Here is a 21,698-nt window from a genome sequence, read left to right as displayed (position 1 = left end):
ACACGCAGAACTGTTGTCGACGCCATCGGCGTTTTGCCCGCGTTAGCTCAAAATGCGTGCGGCGTTGGTGACTGTTGCTGGAGCCTCTGATATAAATAGGCACTTGGTGCCGCAGCTAAACGTCGCCTCCCTTCCCTCCCCCTCCCCCACGGCCTCTCGCGCGTCCGAAGAAGGCGCGTTTGCTCTACATATATGGTGATTGTAAAGGAGAAAAGAGACGCCTACTTCTGCAGCCCTTAAGCGAGCACGGCGCAGAACGCGCGTTTGTTCTCCGCCGTGCGTTCACTCCCCGTGAAAGACGCGCCCCTCGCGCCCTTTCACTCGCACATACAGCGTTCGGCGCGCGGCGACGATTTCATCTCCAAATGACGTCATACGGAACCTCACGGCGACGGCGACGGCGACGGCGACGCCGACGGCGACGGCGACGCCGACGGCAGAAATCTGCTTTTGAGTGTCCATATAATTGCTATCGCAATAAAAAGAGTAATCGTACCCGATTATTATTGCGATAGCAATTATATGGACACTCCAAAGCAGATTTCTGCCGTCGGCGTCGCCGTCGCCGTCACCGTCGCCGTGAGGTTCCGTATGACGTCAATGGAGATGAAATCGTCGCCGCGCGCCGCCGAACGCTGTAGTGCGAGTGAAAGGACGCGAGGGACGCGCGCTTTCACGGGGAGTGAACGCACGGCGGAGAACAAACGCGCGTTCTGTGCCGTGCTCCCTTAAGGGCTGCAGAAGTAGGCGTCTCTTTCCTCCTTTACAATCACCATATATGTAGAGCAAACGCGCCTTCTTCTGACGCACGAAAGGCCGTGGGGGGGGGGGGGGGGGGGCAGGGAAGGGAGGCGACGTTTAGCTGCGGCACCAAGTGCCTATTTATATCAGAGGCTCCGGCAACAGTCACCAACGCCGCACGCATTTTGTGCGAACGCGGGCAAAACGCCGACGGCGTCGACAACAGTGCTGTGTGTTGCCGGTGCTGCTCCATGTCCAAGTTTGTACAGCGGATAAAACTACTATCCTTACTCCGTATAGCTCTCTACTAAGTTGCTATCGCAATTGATGCTTCGCCTTTCGGGTGAAACTGCGACAACTTTTTTTCTTATTTTTCTAAATGTAACCACTATAGCAGAGCGGTGGTTCGGGCTTTGCGCAGCAAAACCTGGGCGCAGGCGATCAAATTCCGGCCGCTACTGTCACTTAGCGATGGGGGAGGAACGGAAAAATTCTGCCTACTGACTAAGCATCTGTGTCCCATGGCTGCCTCACCGCTCACTCACGCACTCACGAAAAAAGAAAATGTCACAGTTTCGCCCTAAGGGGCGAAGCAATGAATGCGATAGCAACACAGCAATGTCATACGAAGTAAGGTGAGCGGCTTTGGTAGCAACAACACGCAGAACTGTTGTCGACGCCATCGGCGTTTTGCCCGCGTTAGCTCAAAATGCGTGCGGCGTTGGTGACTGTTGCTGGAGCCTCTGATATAAATAGGCACTTGGTGCCGCAGCTAAACGTCGCCTCCCTTCCCTCCCCCTCCCCCACGGCCTCTCGCGCGTCCGAAGAAGGCGCGTTTGCTCTACATATATGGTGATTGTAAAGGAGAAAAGAGACGCCTACTTCTGCAGCCCTTAAGCGAGCACGGCGCAGAACGCGCGTTTGTTCTCCGCCGTGCGTTCACTCCCCGTGAAAGACGCGCCCCTCGCGCCCTTTCACTCGCACATACAGCGTTCGGCGCGCGGCGACGATTTTATCTCCAAATGACGTCATACGGAACCTCACGGCGACGGCGACGGCGACGGCGACGCCGACGGCAGAAATCTGCTTTTGAGTGTCCATATAATTGCTATCGCAATAAAAAAAAAACAGCGTGGCTACGCGAAAATAGAACTGATAACAGCCGAAGAATACGCTGTCTGATTACTTGTACTGATATTCTGCTCTCAAAATATAAGCAAGTAGCCCTGGCTAACAAAGAGCGCGTCACGTTGAAAGAGATAGGTAGAAAATATTTGCGCACAGTGCGAAAATAGACAGGCCATAGATTTAAGGAGGGATGCGTCTTCAACGTAACGCTGCTGTCGATCGCTGGTGACGTAGCGGAAGTGTCGCGAAGAGGCTCTTGGCCACGCGCTCGCGTGGTCCGCAAACTTTTGTGGTTGACTGTACTTACCCTGCATATAGAATCTTTCATCCTGCCTATAATATACCATTCAATATGAAAGACAGCGAAAGAGATGCGGGAAGGCGGTGCATACCCCTGTTCACCTTATCAACCACGTAGAGGTCACGCTGCGTCAAGGTCGTTTCGTTTTATTCACTAACTTTACTAATATGCTCGAAGAGTGCAACGATGGGTATTTAACACCCGTACTTAACACCATATAAGAACCTAAGCAAAGGTATTTGGCACTATTAACACCTCCAATTGTGGTAAATAGTTTACTGTGTACGTTGGTTATACCTATAGAGTCCTTATACCTTCGGAAAAGTACCGCCATCCTTTGATCAACGCCGCTTCTCTCTCTCCTGTATCTCCGATTGGACGATGATAGCACGCCCTTTCACTTCTTTATATTGTGTTGTTTTTTTCGCGTCAGAGCCATGTGGAAAGTCATTCTCCGCAGCCGCCGTCGAGGGCGGCAGCGGCGGAGCGCGCCCGGCCTGAACGCTTCAACGGGGCCTTTCTAGGGGCGCCACCATCGACTTGCTTTCGCAAGCAAAAAGTAAAGAAAAAAAACAAGCGCTTTAGGAGAGGAGACGGCGGAGGAAAGAGTAGATGGCGGTACTTTTACTATATAGGGACTTGAGTTATACCGGGCGTTTCTACGAAGACTTTAGGTAATATTTAAGAATAGCAGTTTCGAAATAAAAGGATGGTTTCTTCAGAGACATGGCGTCAGGGTTTCCGACCACTTGGTGACGGATGATGCGGGGTAATTAGTCGCTAATGAACATCCATTCACTATTGACTTTTACACTTCTAATTAATTAGCTTTTAAAGTTTCAGCGGGCTCATCGTCATTCGGAAATTGAAACGAGCTCTCCGTACAAGCCATATCAACTTTGGATATGGAAAAATGCGGTTACCCGTGGAACTGTGATACGGCGAATTTCGGCTATCAGACCGCGCGAAACCGAAACTGGCATGCTGCAGCGAACACAAAACCAAACAACCCTGATTTTCCGCACGCGTCACGTGATCCGGCGCCGGCGCAGCTGGAAGCTGAAGGAGCAGCCGGGTTTTTGCGTGACCACAACAGCCATCGAAACTTGCGAGTCAATACAAGCTTCGCTTGAAAAAGCCTGCAAAACACGAAAAAGTGTCGCGCTGGCACATTTCGCGTGCTTTTGCGGGCTTATTTCGGGCTTGAAAAATATTGTGTTTACGTAGCACTTACAGAGCAGCAGAAGGATTGATCGGGAATTCTTAATGATGGTTTACATTTTTCTGATTGACAATTTCGCTTTGATTATAATGTTTAAAAAGTTAATTAGTTATTAACATCGAATTATGTAATAAGGCGAAATGAAACATAATAGTCCGACTAGCTCCACGGGACCACGGGGAGCAAGTCCACGCAAACAACATTACCTTGATATTGTCCCGTTATGTGACACTCGCATATTGTTAAATTTTGGCACAAGTTACGTGGGACGCATACCGGCTGATCATCTTTAGGTCTCGCAAAATATTTAAAAATTGGCTGTGGCAGATAGCATAATCCTAGTCCTTAAGCTGTAGATTATTCAGAGAGACAGACATATTACTTGCACGAGAAATCGAAACACATATTTGAAGAAACTCACTAATCAACTTCCAAGTTAAATAATTTACGTCAGATATTACAGGTTACGAATTGTTGCCGGCGAGTTGGCAAGGCACATCCATATGCACCCCAGCCATCGTGGTGCGGTGGAGGGAATACCCCAGCACCTGCTGGCGAGATGCATGTTGCAGCCGAATTTCATGGCGTTACGCCGACAACGCTCGTTGAAGCGATGCACCGCGGCATCGCATCTAGATGATGTGGAAACGTTCCCCAACCTGTTCGACCATGCCTCAACACTGTCGGAATAAATGTCTCCGGTGCTTCGAAATATGCCGCGGGCTCTACTGTAAATGTGTTTCGCAGCTCCTGTGAGCGTTGTTTGATTACCCGCGCTGTCAGACCCAAGAAGCAACTTCGCTCATTGCGGAGAGCCCTGGAAGTGATTTAGAAATGCGCTGAAATTCACGAAAAACTCGCGTTCAAACGAAAAAAGTGGCCATACGCGCCAGGCCACTATGAGATCCGGCCAAGCAGGCGACACCGCCGTCAAACTCGATTCAAAAAGGCATGCAACAAACTGCACGGGCACCAGCGGCACGCTAGGCTGCACCGGTACAGTCTGAAATTTTTCTTGACACCGTTGCCGTCAACCACGCGAGAGTCAAACGTAGTACATAAATGGTCTGTGAACGTCTTGAACATAAAGGCTTTGTTGAGCACTGCGTGTTGCGCTAAGTCCAACGGATGGTACAATCGAGAAAATCGCACGAGCACATATTCAAACGAATTACTTTGAACGAATGGTCTTCTTTGGACATACATCTATTGGATATTATGTAATCAAATATGAGCTTGCACGGGCCCAATTCTTTCGAACTGTGTAACTTCTGCTGACGCCTTGTGACAAACTGCTGCTGCTTGTCATCAACGGTGGTCCAACAACATTTCGACAAGAGAACTTGTCGAAACGTTGGCTTCAATCTTAGACATCCCACGTTCAAGCCCTGTTGACTACTTCAATTATCCATCTTACCGCGTATTCCGTGTTCTTATGACTGCTGCTGTTCATTTTTTGGTGTACACTCTGCAAACCTTGTGTTGGGAAAATTCGTGTTCATATCCATACAACCACATTGTGTTTGTCTCTTATGTCCAATTAACACTTTCACCTGCAAGCGCGCATTCACTGTTCATTGTTTTGCTGCACTTGTGAAAGGTTACAAAAAGCTTGACAAGCTTAACTATATAACCAACTTCTCATCTCTACCCTCTACACTCTTTGTTTGCATGAAATGTAGAAATAAAGTGCATTAAGTGCAAACTGAGTTGAAAACTGATCTTCCGGTCTAAGCTCAGGAGGCTCATCGAATCTGCTGCCGCGGTCTTTTCACCAGAAATGTTGAACCATGTTGGGGAAACGAAAGCTCGTTGCCCACCCACTTTCATCTTCCTTTCTTTCTTTCTGTTTTCAGGCATGCACAAAACATTTTTGCTGTCACTTCTTTCAATTTGGTTTGCCTGTGCATTGCTAGGACACAGCAACTTATTTAAGCCTAAGGTAGTCAAAGAAGACGAGAAAAATGTCGTAAGTACATTCATTTACGACTTCGTTGTCGTAATTAAAACTACACGGGAAGAATCATTAACGTTTTTGTCTTTGTTAGAAAGTATTATCTCTTTAATTTCGCGAAATATAAGCTTTAGCCGGTCTCGTACTCTGCTGTTAAGTGCCTTCCAAAGTGACATGATGGTAATGATGACCTCGGGAACTACGGTGTATGTACCCAATGAAGGGTACCGACCAAAAATCAGGCGGAATAAGAAAAGATAAGTTAAGAAATTACAAATTTAATTTAAGTATGCGAAACCTTAAAGAAATTCTGTGACAAGCGACGCGCAATAGCAGCAATGTTTTCACAACTTGCGGTGTTTTTTTTTTTTTTTTAATCATTACCGGCTATCTAACTCACTTATGTTTTGGGGTATTATCCAACACTGAGCATCACGCAATTATCTTCGTTGTAAACTTTCTTCGCTGTATGAACAATCGCAGTTCTAAACGCATTATTTTCCATACTTCCACTACGGGCAAATGTACTGCAATGAATGAACGACAGTTTCCAATGAACTACAGTTTGCAGAGCTGCAGGGAGTTGTATTCATTGATAGAAAACACTGCCGTTACTTTTTTGTTTCAGTCGCAGTTAATTACAGGCTTTGGTTATCCCGTGCAAGAATTCACTGTCATGACCGAAGACTCGTACGACATCATGATACAAAGGATTCCACACGGACGCATGCAGAAACCGGGACAATGGGAAGGAAAACCTGTCGCCTTCCTGATGACTGGGCTTCTAAGTAGCAGTGCAGACTTCGTCGTAAACATGCCAGATCAGAGCCTCGGTAAAGTGGCCGAACAAGCGGCACTCTGTGACCACGTTTCTTTAGGCATTACAAAAGGGCACTGCAAACCAGATATAGAAAACAACTCACTCTATTTGCCATCTGCATATAAGCCACTAGACAAATACGTGATTTGACTGTAACCCTCTTTCACATGCATGTTAATTGCGTCAAATGTTCCTTCCTTCCAAGAGATGGTAACGAGTGGAAAAGTCTAAATAATAATGAAGCTCTTCAGCCGAATGTTGACATTTTCGTTTGCAAACTAATGTCACCAAGCTTTGTTTGTTTTTTTTTCACCTTGAGTGTTACAGAAGTGTTCTGTTCTGTTGTTCTGTTCAAGTGTGTTGTTGTTTTGTATGCTGCGATTTCAGTTTTTTTTTTTTTAATTTTTGCAAGTTTTGAAACCAGTTTTTTTCGTAACCCAATGTGGCAAATACCCTCATGGGTACTGTAGTATAAATAAATAAACATTAGCAGTGCCTGAACAAAAGAAAGCCTCAGTTTGGAGCCAGCGTTTCGACAACGAGACTTGTCGAAGCGTCGAAGCCTCCAGACTGAGGTTTTTCCCTTGCTCAGCCACTGCTGGTTATTTCAGCTGTCCATCTTTCTGCGAGCCCTTTGTCTTGTTCGGATACATGAACATACACACAGTTGAACATATACCAAGGTGCACACAACATTGTTTTGAAGAATAAATAACTCAGAATCGACCACTCGACGGTTATAAAAGGATATGGCCTTCGCTATGCCGTCGGTCTCATACAAGCACTGAAGTTTGACTAAGGCATTGTGACCTTTGACAGCGAAGCTGTTTCCCTCTCGGTGGTCGGCATTTTTCGTGTCCTGTACGTGAAAAAAAAAAAATTATCATCACCAGTAATGGCTCATACTCCCCTAAGCTAGCAAAAATGCAATGGCTCATTCCCCTCGTAATGCAGAGGTTACAAGCACTCAGCAAAATGAAGCGAAGAGTACCTACATTCATTGGAATCACCCATACAATAAACAGAACAGCATACGTTTCAATAAAGAACAAGCTCAAAACAAGCATCTAAACCATCAATAAATCATTGCATACTCCCGCAGCAGTTGTAGCATTGGTTTTGCAACAGCTTTGCTGGACATCCACTTTCGCCGGGCTGGGATGGCGGATAATTTTTTAATGTGATATATATCCGGAAGTTCCCATGCTTACGGGCCTCGGCACTCGATAATAATTTTATCTTTTTTTGTCAAGCAAACGAACTTTATTCACATTCTACAGGGCGTACATTTGTGTGCACGTGATCTTATACCGTTAGATAGCCCCCCCCCCCCCCCCCCCCCCCCCACTTTACCCTATCACTTACTCCTCTCCCCCTCCTACACACGTGTACGTATGAGGATTAACGGGCTTGTGCTGGTTGGCCACATCCAGACGTGCGAGTAGAGCCACAAGATTTATGACCGTGAAAACGGCAGCGCAAACAGCTCAGTACGGGTGGACCAGAACTGGCGACTATAGATTGCCCATTTGAGTTTTTGGGGGGGGGAAATCGCGTCATTGAATCAGGTCACTTTGCTCCATTCTTATGGTTCACTAGAATTTCGTTTTGCGGCAAGCGTACAGACAGGCTGAGCCATAGGAAGGAAGGAAAGAGTGGAGAAGGAAAGGCAGGGAGGTTAACCAGTTCAGCAAAACCGGTTTGCTACCCTACCATAGAGTTTCCTACAAAAGTTACCAGAAAGAGTTCTGGCGCTGAGATCTCTCAGCACTAATAGGGACGATGGGCAAAGCACAGGGATTTGTTTAATCTCCATGCTTGTGGCTTCAGACGTCCTTGAGCTGTTACTTATTACTCGAGTTCATTTCTCTTTATTTCCAAGAAATCATACCTTTTTATGTAGGCAAGATTGCAGTACGTTTCTGCGTAATCATTGAGGATAGTTGGATTTACAAAGCAATATTTTAGTTGAAAATGGTCAGTATGCCAAGTCACAAAGCCGCCTGAAGTAAGGAGGACGAAGTTTGGGCAACTCCGTATGTTATTTTCCCCTTCGCATGCTATAAGTGAACCACCGTGCTTGCAGCTCCGGTAGACACTAAGAACACAGTTCCCTCTGCTGGATTTTGTAGGAAACTGTTGCCTGAACCGTAATAGAATGACATATGCATGACATCATGATTCACCTCGTGAAATACATATATCTGAGGCTTCCGTCTTGATTTGGCTGCGGTCGCTGCATAAACTCGGCCGTTTTCGAATTATGTCGGCTTCTATACCACTTGTAAACAGCCGGGCGTTTCGGGCACTGGAGGCCCTCTATTAGAAAGTTCTAGCCTGTTATTAAAAACCTTTTTTTTTTTCAGTTTGCGTAACACTCGAGACACGCACATGCTCAACGGTACTCAATCATCAGTGTACAATGGATTTATTTTTTGTTTTGGTTCCTGGTGTTTTGATAAAACAGTGACGACACACACACACACACACACACACACACACACACACACACACACACACACACACACACATACACGAAGAAAGAATGTTTTAACGCCTTGTGGTCGAAGAAAGCGACACAATATGGCATTACCTGCGCTGGTGCTACCGGAGACGTTTCCGGTGTTCCGGAATTCTGTAATGTCCAACGCATTTACGGACAAGCTAAGCATCTGTATTATGCAAGTACCTTGCGCGCGGAAGCCACAGACCACAGGGAAATAGCTGAAATTGCGCGGTCAACTACCAGAATGACTCAATGCGCATAAAAAAGACAGCGATCGCGGTGAGATTGTCCCACTACAAATAATCAAAGCTCGCACTGCAGCATGGACTTCCAGCAGTTTCTTTGAACGATAAATAATTACACCGGCACTATAATTTGCACGCATACTTGTCTTTATCGCAATAATTGCAATACATTTTCAACTATGTTCTCAGGTTTCATCCTAGCAGACCACGGCTTCGATGTGTGGTTGGGCAACGTAAGAGGCAACTGCTACTCAAAACACCTCCGCCTCAAAAGGAGGCAGAAAAAGTTCTGGGATTTCAGGTAACTGAACTCTTGAATTCGTATCGCCTAAAGGACGACACATCTAAATACCGAGAAAATATGTTTGTTTTCCATCTGAATGTACAAAACACATCAAGAATAAGCATAATCAACGAAAAGAAAAAAATATTTTGCGGAATTTCTTTTTCATCGATAGGAGGAAAACCCCAGGCAGGAAACCGGAAGTGGACTTCACCCCAAGCCACCTAAGGCTTCGTTTTCAATTTGTATAGACAGTTCTCATTATATATGAGCCATATGTGTACATTTCATTTGCTTTATATCCCATGTTTGACACCACTGCAGCTGGACATCTTGCATCGGTCTTTCACCACCGACCTTGCTTTCAAAAGACAGACTTCTTGCTCCTCTAGTGTTCCTGTTCTGAAGCAAAAAATCACGCTTGCTGCCTGTCAGTCAGTGTTGGCCGAAGACATTTAGCCAGATACTTCGGCCTCAATGCTGAAACTCGCCAAGAAAAAAAATCTGCTATGTTGCCTGTAGGCAACACTCGTCAATAACGAGTCAGGAGTTAGTCTTCACTGAATCACTTAGCATAACTGGGTTGTTCAGCAAACAGTGAAGTCAGCTTTCCAACATTTCGATTTCTTTCGACTTTGGCGCGACGTGTGATTGGCACCAGCTTTAAGTAGAATCAAACCTCGGTATAATGAATTGATGAATATAAAAAGTTATGTTTAAAACAACTCTTTTTTTTTTAGGCGACGCATCAATCACTCCGACGGCCTCAAAAATTGCGCGATAATCATTATAGTTAGTTTATGATTAACTGAAGTTATCTAATTAAAACCTTCCTTACGCATGAAAGTTATAGCAAGCTTACCCCTTATTCGTAATTATTTTAACATTTCAAATTTACGTCCCCTGTGCTTTCCTTTGCTTGATCGTCTGTTGGCTGCATGCCAACAGACGAATGCCCGTACTCTGCGTGTGATGTGTTGCAGTGTATATATATATATATATATATATATATATATATATATATATGTGTGTGTGTGTGTGTGTGTGTGTGTGTGTGTGTGTGTGTGTGTGTGTGTGTGTGTGTGTGTGTGTGTGTGTGTGTGTGTGTGTGTGTGTGTGTGTGTGTGTGTGTGTGTGTGTGTGTGTGTGTGTGTGTGTGTGTGTGTGTGTGTGTGTGTGTGTGTGTTTACATTACTATAATTAATAACATTAAATAATAGTAACAGTAATAATTACAATTGTGTTGGAACACCAGCGTACTTCGTAGCAAATCTTGTCTTCACTGTGGTGTCAGCTACTGTCATGCAATTCACAGAAACAGCACTTCAAGTTTACGTCCCTTCGCCTGTAGCTTGTAGGGTAGAACATGAAACGCAAGTGGGCTTTGATATTTTCATCTCAATCTCACGGTGTCTGCAACGAACGCCGATGTTACGTGGTTATAGCACATCCTAACTAATGTCGCGTCAGTTTACTTCGCAACTGAAAGCCGCCTCCTTCGGGTCCTTGCCTCAGTTTCGACGAAATGATCAAGTACGATCTGCCGGCACAGATAGACATGATCTTGGACGAGACGAAGAAGAATTCACTGCTCTACGTAGGCTGGTCTCAAGGGACCATGATAATGTTCGGCTTGCTTGCGACGAAACCGGAGTACAACCAGAAGGTAAGCCTCGGCATTTCGTTCACGTTGCCGAATAGGACGAGAACAGTCCCCGTTTATATTGAGGCGAGCGGAAGTGCTAACGTGTTCGGATGCACGGGCTGGTGAACGCCGCACATTGTCGATTTCGTGGCGGCGTTATTAATTGCGATAACCTTTAATGAATTTTATTATGAGCATGTTTTAAACGTTGTTCTTTTTATTTATGCGTTTATAGAATGAGATATAATATAGTAACGCCGTCGCATTGTTTTTAAGCGCGATAGCATTTCATTGCATACGTCCCAGCCTATTCTCTGAATCTACTAACGTAAATATCAAAAGCAAATACCATCGTACCAATGTAAACAAATACATTCTCGTCATTAGCCAAGCTCGAATCATTAACCGAAAGGCTGTGATATGGATACCACTATTGGACAAGCGCATTGCATTGCCCTCAAAAAGACAGATCGCGTGGTGTTACAATCTCTTTCCTAGTTCACAAAATGGCTTTAGCGGGTCATGATTACAACCTGTAGACTCACAAAATATCGAATCCCTTCATTCGCGATATAAAACAAATATCAGATTTAATATGCGCCACAAGGGCTGGAGGCGCAATTGATCATGTATTCACATAAGGTACACAAATATTAAACTGGAAGACATAGACCATATACCTTATAACACACCATCCCCTACTCGCTGTCATGTACAATGGATAATCTACAGTGCACCCGAATTGCCACAACCCTTTTCAGAGTATTATCGTCACAAAAAAACGTATATATACAAACTTAGGAATCACGTCATAATGCATTGTGACACTGAAGTGCTGTCACTTTCTCATGAATAATCTCAGGAAAGCATGATTGCGCGAACAGGAAAAGAAAGACTTGGAAAGACTAGTAGGAAACGACAGGTTAGGCGCTGATTTCAACTGTTTTATTACAGCAGAGCAAGAGGGATTCACCAAATGCGCATGCGTGTGTCAGTGTCGTCCAAGGCGATTACAGTGACGATTTTAGCAGCTGCATCTCGTTGTCAAACAGAAAAACAGACTTATCACTAATACAACTCGTGCCTCTCTCCTTTATGTGATAGGCCTCCAAAAATTCTCTAGCTAGCGTATCACCACTCTTGCCAATTATCTTAATGTCACGCAGTAGTGGCTCACATCAGCGCCTGACCTGTCGTTTCCTACTATTCTTTCCAAGTCTTTCTTTTCCTGTTCGCGCAACCATGCTTTCCTCAGATGTCTACCAACTCGCCCAGCAACAATTAAGTTCTACTCAAAAATAATCATCAGAGATGAATGCAACAACATAGCATTTTTATTTCGCTTAAGGCGCTATTTCTGTAGCACACGATCCCTCTCTATAACATACAAGAAACATGTTTCATAATGTCATAATGTATAATGTATAATGTAGTCATAATGTATTCAACGTGCATTTGTAGAGCCCCTTGACACGATTTCCGTGGCATTGTATACACCATCTGCGGGATCAGAAACAATGGGTGACACACACAAGAAGAAGATGACGAACGAACTTTAGGACAATTTTGTAAGTCTCCCGTTGATCGAGATGCGGGAAGAACAGCCGCATAGCTGTGATTGGATATATAGGCCTAAGCCTTATCAGCGTAAAGGGGAGGGTACTTGCGAACCACCACTGAAATCTGGCCGTAATTGATTTTTACAAAGATAGCTGCTAGGATAACTACGACCATTTTACGTGAAATCCACCCCCCATGCACCCGCCATGGTGGCGTAATGGCTTTGATGACCTACGCCCTAAGCCCTAGGGCGTGGGATCAAATCCAAGTCGCGGCGGCCCCATATAAATTTGGGGGCGAAATGCAAAAACACGCGCGTGTACCGTGCATTGGGTGCACGTTAGAAGAACCTCAGGTGGAACACATTCCTTAGGCCCGCCACTACGGCGGTCCTCATAATCACGTCGTGGTTTTGGCACGTAAAACCCCCTAATTTAATTAAAGTCTGCCACCGGTACCATCACACTATACATCTTCCACATCTCTTGGGAAATGAAGAACAAATATTAGACCATATATCGCGCAAAAAATAGCAAAGTTTCTTCAGACATAGCTGCAATTAAGAACATTACACAGAGCTCTGGTCGATTTTCACGTAATCCGATAAGAAGTATACACATGGTATACGATGCATTGTCTGATATGACGTGTGGTGTATTGAATAGGAGAGGTGTGTCTATTCTGGCTGTTAAAACCCCTCGTAACCTGCTGCAAACTTTGTGGATGCGGCTATATTGATACAGATTGAATTGGTACCGTAATTGGTCCTGAATCGAGTTTGCGTGCGTGCGTGCGTACACATGCAAGAGAAGTCAAGAACATGGATAGATATAACGGATGCAATAAATCATGACACTTTAAAATAACCAGCGCATTTGCAAGTTAGTTCTAAGCATGAAAGCGGACAATTTGTTCGTTCGTATATTTTTACTAGGTCCGTCTTTTCAACGCCATGGCACCTGCACCCTTCATAGGTCACATGAAGTCGGATATCAAGCATGCGGTGCCCTTTGGGGCGTTCTTGAAGGTGAGCGTCATGCTTCTCTTCAATTCGTAAGACATACCACAAGTAAACAACGTTTCTTCTCACGCGAAACGATCTCCGGCAGAGCTCGAGATGGCGAACAAAAGGCTGGAGAGATAATGTTAGCTGCGAAACAAAAATCAATTTCTCATGGCGCTACAACGAATCGATCAATTTGGATGCGCACTGAACACGTCAAACACGGACAAGTGCCCTAACATTGCGTTGGAGCTTTCCACATTTGACAGCTGCGCTAGAACGCGCCGCCTATAGCGAGCGGTGAAAGCAAAAATGGGAAGGATACGATGCCCATTCGCCGCGACATCTCCAATCGCTTATAACAATTGGCTCTATACTTTCCTTGTCCTCACTGTTGGTTTCGTTGTAACTAAGGGAAATCGAGCCCCTCGTTTCCCCCTCTTGTATTCAAATTTATATACATAGTCACATGCAGCTAAACTGTTCGCTTGTGACTACGTAGTAAATATATCTTCTCACAAACCGCCTCCTCTGCCGATATAGGCCATGGGTCGCGGCGTTTCAGGTGTACGAGAGTTTTAGCTTTTCCGTATATAACCCATAGCCCCGTATATAACGTATATAACGTTTTCCGTATGTTAACGTACAACGTATAATCCGGAACAACGGATTACCGGAGGCGCGAACGGCAGCAGTAACAAACACTTGTAGCGACATCTTGTGACGTTTTGTCCAACGACATCACGTTAGAAACATTTCTTGTGCTACAATGGTGCTTACGTTGAAGGAACTATGCATCACCAGGTGGCGCGCTACCAATTCATATGCTCACGGTAATATTTACATCTCCGGCACCGGGTATTCCGTAAAGGACAATACGTTTTCTTATAAGCTAAAACTTCCTAATAAAAATAAAAAAAATCAGAGCCCTTCTACTACTGTGAATTGGGCAACCAGTGAAGCTGTGACTGTGGCAGGTCTGCTATAGTGAATATTGCTTAGTGAATTTATACATTATCATTATTGACTATATTGAGCGTCTTCGGCATGTTCGTCAAAGAGCAAGGACACCGGCGTCTTGTTTTCGCCCGGCGCGATGGTCAAGTAGTGCGCTTGCCGTGCCCAAGTCCAGCCCATCGTCATAGACTAGCGTATTAGCCGCAGCGTTCATAGCCGCGGCACACTGCACGGCATCGTCCAGGATCCCGGATGATGGGGTTAAACGAGCGTCCGTCCCATAGCGTCACCAAAGGGCAACTGCTGATAAAGCACTAGCGCAATCTCTACGTCACAAGACAAAGGCACAACAACGATTGGTGGGACGTGCCGCGGCCAATTAAGTATCGAGACACTTGTGAAAGAGGCATCGGCGTTGGCGGGGGGTATAACAATGGACTATCCATCATCCGTTTTGACACCTGTGCTAAGGCACAGCTGGCGGGAAACCGCCAAGCACATGGAGCCGAAATTATTGTACGCGCCGGTAGGTCTACGGACGCGATGTCCTGGAACCCAGCCCGTTAACAGCTTCGCTGTAATAAGTTGAAATGCATTAGTAAATTACTCTTGCGCAATCCCAAGTAAGCCTCGCTTGCCGTTAAGAGGAGGCTTGGTGAGGCAGAAAAGGCGAAAAAAAAAACGAAAAACAGGGGGCGACGCTGCTGTCAAGTTCCCGCACCACCTCGTCATGACGTCACATATTTTCACAGCGTTTGCTCGGGCCTAGTTCATTGTCCATAGGTAAAGACGGTCCGCATATTGCACTCTAAAAGAGGAAAGGACAAAGCTTAGCAAGGTTTAAATACATTTACTGAGTCACAATTGCCCAAATAGTTTTTTTAAAAAAGGTTTTGACATCTATGACGTCACTGCGACGTAACGGCGCTGGAGTTTCGGCTCAAATTTTTCTTTCTTTTCTTTCATTAACTTCAACGTTAACTTTCTCTTCTAACTACCTCTAAATTACTGAAAACGACCTTTTGAAAGCACATTATCAGACTATAAACTGATTGAGCGGTTCCCCTTAGCGTCCCTCTGCAAGATGGACTAGTTCAACTTATATTGTTTACAGCTGTCTCCCGCTTCTGCCCATGCTCCGCAAATTGTATGCCAGGTTGTTCGTTTCGTTTCAGAGTGTTTTTCAGGTGGCGTTAAACGGTGCATTCTTAGCGAAAGCCACAATAATCAGCAAGAAATTAAGGAAGGAAGTCTGCGGGAGCTATTGGCAAGGCATAACTTGCAAATCATCTTTCAAGTTTTTCAATGGAGGATTTCCCGTGGAAATGAACATGGTAGGTAACGTCTATAAGACTGTGAACGTTAGCTGTGAATAAAGTAAACACGTGGCGTGGTTAGAACAAAACAAACTTCTAAATATGACACCGTGTGCGGGGTCGACCACTTTAAGGGGAAAGACATTATCAGTGTGCAAGTCAGTATTAGCATTTTCTTCTCCACTTGATAGCGTAAACGTTGCTTGCACAACTCGTAATGCGGATGTATTTTTAATAAAAGATTGTCGCGCCCGATTTCATACGAAGTTGAAGCTGCTACAACCGCTGGAATACTTATGAGTATGATGAGTAACCGCTGGAATACTGATGCCCATAACAGTGAAGGACCACGAACAGCCTCCGCCATACTTAACCCGAACATGGCTCAAAGTGCCTTTTTTTCATTTCTCCTGTCGACACTGCTAGATTAATCGCATTGCGCTGCTACAAAACCGATAGCTTAATCCGTGTTCCTTCCAAAGCCGTTTATGTTTGCTCCGTAAAGCTCGCGTTTGTTAGAATTAGCTACTATGTAGACATGCGTCTTTTCAACCACAAGTATTTTGATGTATACACATACTATGTGCAGCATTCATATTAGCACATAAACCTGACCGCGAGAGACAAAACGGCTATGACCTGGGAAGGAAGCTGGTAGTGGTTAAAGAAGGGAGCTGCGCCATCATTATCTTAAAAAAGGATAGTGCTGAGCATAGCTGGAAGCGAACTGCTCGATAGCTGGAAGGATGGATTTCTCCTCAACATCATCCTTTCATTCATGCAACAATTTTTATGCAGTGAAAAAAAAAAACGGCGACATATTTGTTTGCACCGCTTCCAATACCATAATAGATACATCTATTATTGATCCTATACGTAGTTCCAGCCTATTACACCTTTAAAAAATGCACCAATATCTTACTGTTAAAATTATGAAACAGGTTTTCGCAAATCAGTGAGAGATTAGGGTAGTCTAAGCTCAGTGAACAGGTAAGCGTACTTCGATATAACTGCGTACTAACCCTGCTTGTATACTGCGTTCCACACAGACTAGGTTCCCAGTTTACATGGCTAATAACCCTGCTGGATCTTCGGTGCGCAACATGTATCATTTCGCACAGGTGAGCCAGTTCTTTTTTCTTTACTTCTCGTGTGTAAGTTTTTCTGTACTTCCAATTTTATAAAAACACAGCGAGATGACAAACAATTATGTTCCGAGAACAGCTATACCTGCATATCTTAGCGCAATCATTCTGTAACGATATCGGAATTAATTTAAAAGGTACTGCCAGTTTGATTACCAGACTTTAGGCAGGTTTAGGCAGAATTCAACAGATATATTCACCAATTAAACAATTTAATTATTCACTCTACGGCGCACGTTCCAAATGCAAAGTTAAAGCCGAGCAGTACCAAAGCCAGCTTGGCAAAAATGAAAGGACTAGCAGCATTTCTTTCATGGTTGATTTCAACCACGAAACATTTCTTTGTTTATTTCCAGGTGCTATCTTTAATGTGACCGGTTAAAACCATTCTGTGAACTCGGAGAGTGAGCCCATAACGCAGTTTTTCTTAACTCGGAATGAAGTGCGGTTGCGGAGTAGTTTACGAGTATATTAATCTTACACTCGTTCTTTCCAAAGTCGTCAAAGATCATCAAAGATTGGAATCATCTTCTCCCCTCCTTCACTACCACATAGGATAGCAAATCATTAGCAAGCGCACAAAAACACAACACATACAGAGAGAACGCTGGGTGTGCAAGGACCCTGACTCACATTGCGCTGAAAAAGAATAAAACATAAATAATATTAAAATGTGCGTTGCATTACCGCACCATCATAAGTTGGCGAATAACCTCTAGAATGTAGCCAGCCGGTATGGCTTAAAGAGGTACATTTCTGCACCAAGGAAACTGGCAAAAGTGTACGCTAAGCCGTACCGTGAGCTATCAAATCAGCAAATGTGAAAACATGGATCTTGCCCTGGCGCCGAATAGCGCCTGCCGGTGGTTAGAACAATGTTCAGAATGTTAGTGCAAGTGTCTCCCGGAAATTTGATAGAATGTCAAATTATTAGCATAGAACAAGCGTGTTCTTTTCGTGCTGGAGAACTTGAGAATTGGCGCACTCGCATCCATTAAGCAAACATTCGAAACGCGAACGCATTACAAATGTAATTATTACACTCACTGAATATCACTGCAGCTAAATTGCAATCCCCGCACATTCTAACTCTTCTACTGTTACATTTCAGATAATAAAGGCCAATCAATTTCAAAATTTGATTGGGGTTTCCTGAAGAACAAGATAATATATGGTCAGGTACGTATTATAACTACAGCATATCATCGAAGACGAAAGGGAACTTCATATAACTGTCATTAATAACACTAGGGAACATGCTGAAATTACGGAACTGCAGCACGTCACTGCTGAGTGCAGTTCTATAATTAGAAACAGCGCTAAAACTGCCACCAGTTCTGAAATATTCGTCACCTAAATTCGGCATGAAATACATTGATGTTCCGATATAGCTTTAGCTTGCATTATGTATATGTAAGACTGATGGAAAATAAAAAGTGGAGCAATAATGCATTTCATCCAAAGAAAGCGCACGACCCGTCTTTCTTCAAAGATTTTAATAGGACGTCATATCCCTTACAACCTCGTGTTTCGGGTGTAACACCAAAAATTCCAAAGTGCATGCAAAGTTTCAAGCAAAATATTTTGCCGTTTGCTTGCAGACATATTTCTAAAAATGTATTCGCTCATCGAAGAGCTTACCATGATGCAAAATTAATTTAGAATTTACTGAACTCAAATCAGACCATTTTTTAAAATTTATCCTAATAATCCTATTTGAATATATGGGCATCCCATATAAAAACCTGCATGTTTCCATATACTACATGATGCCTGCTCCATACGTTTCCATATATCATATGCGGCATTCCCCGTATAGTATATGGGAACGTGAGGGTCTTTGTGTTGGATTCCCATGTGTTCATATAATTATATTGGACATGCCCCATATAGTATATAAACATACGTGTTCTATGTGGGACCCACATAAGTTCCTATGGGAATATTATATATGGCGCGTGTAGTTTTTTTTTTTTTTTTTAATAACTAGGATTCCTACTCCGGCCCCAGGGAACCTACAACCCTGAAATTTCTCCAGCATGTTTTCCATAACGCACACTTGAAACACGTAATACTAATGATGCCCGTAACCCACAGTTCTGAAGCTACGCACTGTTCAATATCTTGTAAAGCTCTAACGCGTAATTACCAGAACTGGTAATCTCCCACGATGCTCTGAGTTATGTGCACACGTCTAACTTTTCCGACGTGTCACCCCTGCAACGCCCAACATCCATGCCAAATTTCATTGCGAAAGCCTCGAATGGTTCTCTCCATACACGTTTGCCAATATATGGAGTGAACGCTTGTAGTAGGCCTTTCGGAACGGGAACGAACGTTCTCCACCACATCGTCTCCGAATAACAGCGTTCCTCTAAAACGTTTCCAAGGTGTTGTAGTTGAACACTGCGCCACAGGGCGACATCACCAGCGATGCTGCTACAAACTATGCATTAGGTATTTATTAAACAGCAATAGGTATATGGACAAGCTAAAAGTATCTATTACTCCTATACAGAACATTAAAACCTCAGATTCTGAGCTTCATTTGTTCCCTATACGCCTCCGAATGAAAAGGATAGGAGCTTTTCACGGCACTGGTACACGCGTTGACCAGTCTGGGACTGCTGTTCTGCCTTCCTTGACATCCTCCCCTTTTGACATGAACTGTGGCGTGTTTTAACGCGCAGGTAAAACCGCCGCAGTATGACCTTTCGAAGGTTACAGCACCGGTGGCCCTCTATTGGAGCGATGGAGACGTTCTGGCCTGTCCACAAGATGTGAGACATCTCAAAAGGCTGCTGCCCAACGTGGTGCTCTTCTACAAGGTGCCCGTGCACGGGTTCACGCACATTGACTTTGCATGGAGCATCAAAGCCAAGAACCACCTCTACAAGAAGATTCTGCACATGATGATCAAGTACTCCCGGATGCAACCGCATATGCCCTTCCCCTAAGGTCGGAGAGAGGGCATCATTGATCGAGCGTTGCAAAGGAACTGAAAGTTGATCTAGCTGGTATTAAATGCGAAGCATTTCTTGACGAACATTTGCTGCTTTGACAGTATCTATCTATCTATCTATCTATCTATCTATCTATCTATCTATCTATCTATCTATCTATCTATCTATCTATCTATCTATCTAGCCACCTACGTCTTTGTGCTCTCATGCTCGTTTCGTTAACTTGGTATGTACCAAAATTGCATACTATGACAAGAGTATATGACGAACATAAATGACATGTAATGTCATGAATGTCATGACATGCGTGTCATGTAGGTCATGAAAGAGTCTTGGTGCTCTCATGGTCGTTTCGTTAACTTGGTAGGTACCAAAATTGCTATAGCATGACAGGAGTGTATGACGAACTTAAGTGATAGGTCATGACATAAATGTCATGACATGCGTGTCATGTAGGTCATGACAATGACCCAGCGAAAAATATTAACACTCAAAAACCATTGAAATGGGTTCGGACGTGCGTACTAAGTGAAGGAAACACTAAAGGATGCTGGTAGAAGTCATAGTCATGAGCATGACAACATAAATGACAATGACTCGGAGAAAAAATATTAACACTCAAAAGCCACTGAAATTGGTTCTGACGTGGGAAGTGAAGGAAACAGTAAAGGATGATGGTAGAAGTCATAGTCATGACCATAAATGAGCAAAGATGACACTGACTCAGCGAAAAAGGATTAACACTAAAAAGGCACGGAAATGGGTTCTAAAGTGTGTACTAAGTGAAGTAAACAATAAAGGATTGTGATAGAAGTCATAGTCATGACCATGACTCAGCAAAAATGAGCATGACTCAGCGAAAAAATATTTACACTCAAAAAACAATTGAATTGGTTTGAACGTGGGTACTAAGTGAAGGAAACACTAAAGGATGGTGGTAGAACTCATAGTAATGAGCATGACTCAGCAAAAACGTCAGTGACTCGGCGAAAAATGATGAACACTCAAAAACCACTGAAATTGGTTCGAACGTGTGTACTAAGTGAAAGAAACACTAAAGGATCGTTGTAGAAGTCATAGTCATGAGCATGACTCAACAAAAATGACAGTGACTCAGCGAAAAAAGATTAATACTTAAAAACCACTGAAATTCGCCTAATTCGCCTGGTAGAGCGTCCTTCTATCAGAGGACCATCCTGTCTCGTCACCTTGCCGGTTGCCCCGCCGATAAAAAGTACGCGGTCGTTCATAGGACGGTGGTGACGTGCGACGGCGGTGGGGACAAAATCGGGCGACGTGACCGCGAATGCCGCATTGGAAGCAGATGAGGCGTTCACGGGACGCGCCGAAATTGTCAGTCGGAGGATAACTGGCACGGCCGTCCCACTCTTGAGGAACTGCAGGCAATCTGCGTGAGTAACCGTTGTGGAACTGGTAACTGGGATGCGCGTTCGTAGTAGGGTTTGATACTCCTGGAGGAGACGCGAAGTTGTAGGCATCTACGGATGCGGCGGTAATGGACGTCTCACCGAAGTCACTGGAAGAGAAAGGCTCTCGAACCCGAGGAGTCGAGAGGAAAACCGCCTGGCGTCGGTCTAGCTCTTCGCGCACCACTTCCCGAATCTCCGAGGCGAGGTCGGACGGAGCTGGGACCACGTCAACACTGGCGACGTTAGTCACGTTGGCCAGGCGGCCGAACTTCGGTGTGATACGCCGAGCTTTGAGCGCTTCAAATGTGCGGCAGTGCAGAACGACGTCCCTTACCGACTCCAGACGGTCTTTTCCTATGAGGAACTGGTACACGTCCTCGGCGATCCCTTTCAGCAGATGACCAACTTTGTCCTCTTCTGACATCTGAGGGTCCAGGGCCTTGCACAACTTAAGCACTTCCTCGATGTACGTAGTGCAC

General features: G+C 44.5%; 1 pseudogene; it reads left to right on the top strand.

Annotated features, from left to right (window-relative positions):
* Window positions 1–5,939: 5,939 nt before the first annotated feature.
* On the top strand, window positions 5,940–19,783 carry LOC119462123 (gastric triacylglycerol lipase-like; annotated as a pseudogene).
* The last annotated feature ends 1,915 nt before the right edge of the window (window positions 19,784–21,698 follow it).

This window comes from Dermacentor silvarum, chromosome 8, assembly GCF_013339745.2.
Source record: "Dermacentor silvarum isolate Dsil-2018 chromosome 8, BIME_Dsil_1.4, whole genome shotgun sequence".
Lineage (NCBI taxonomy): Eukaryota > Metazoa > Arthropoda > Arachnida > Ixodida > Ixodidae > Dermacentor > Dermacentor silvarum.
This window is presented reverse-complemented; position numbering and strand designations above follow the sequence as displayed.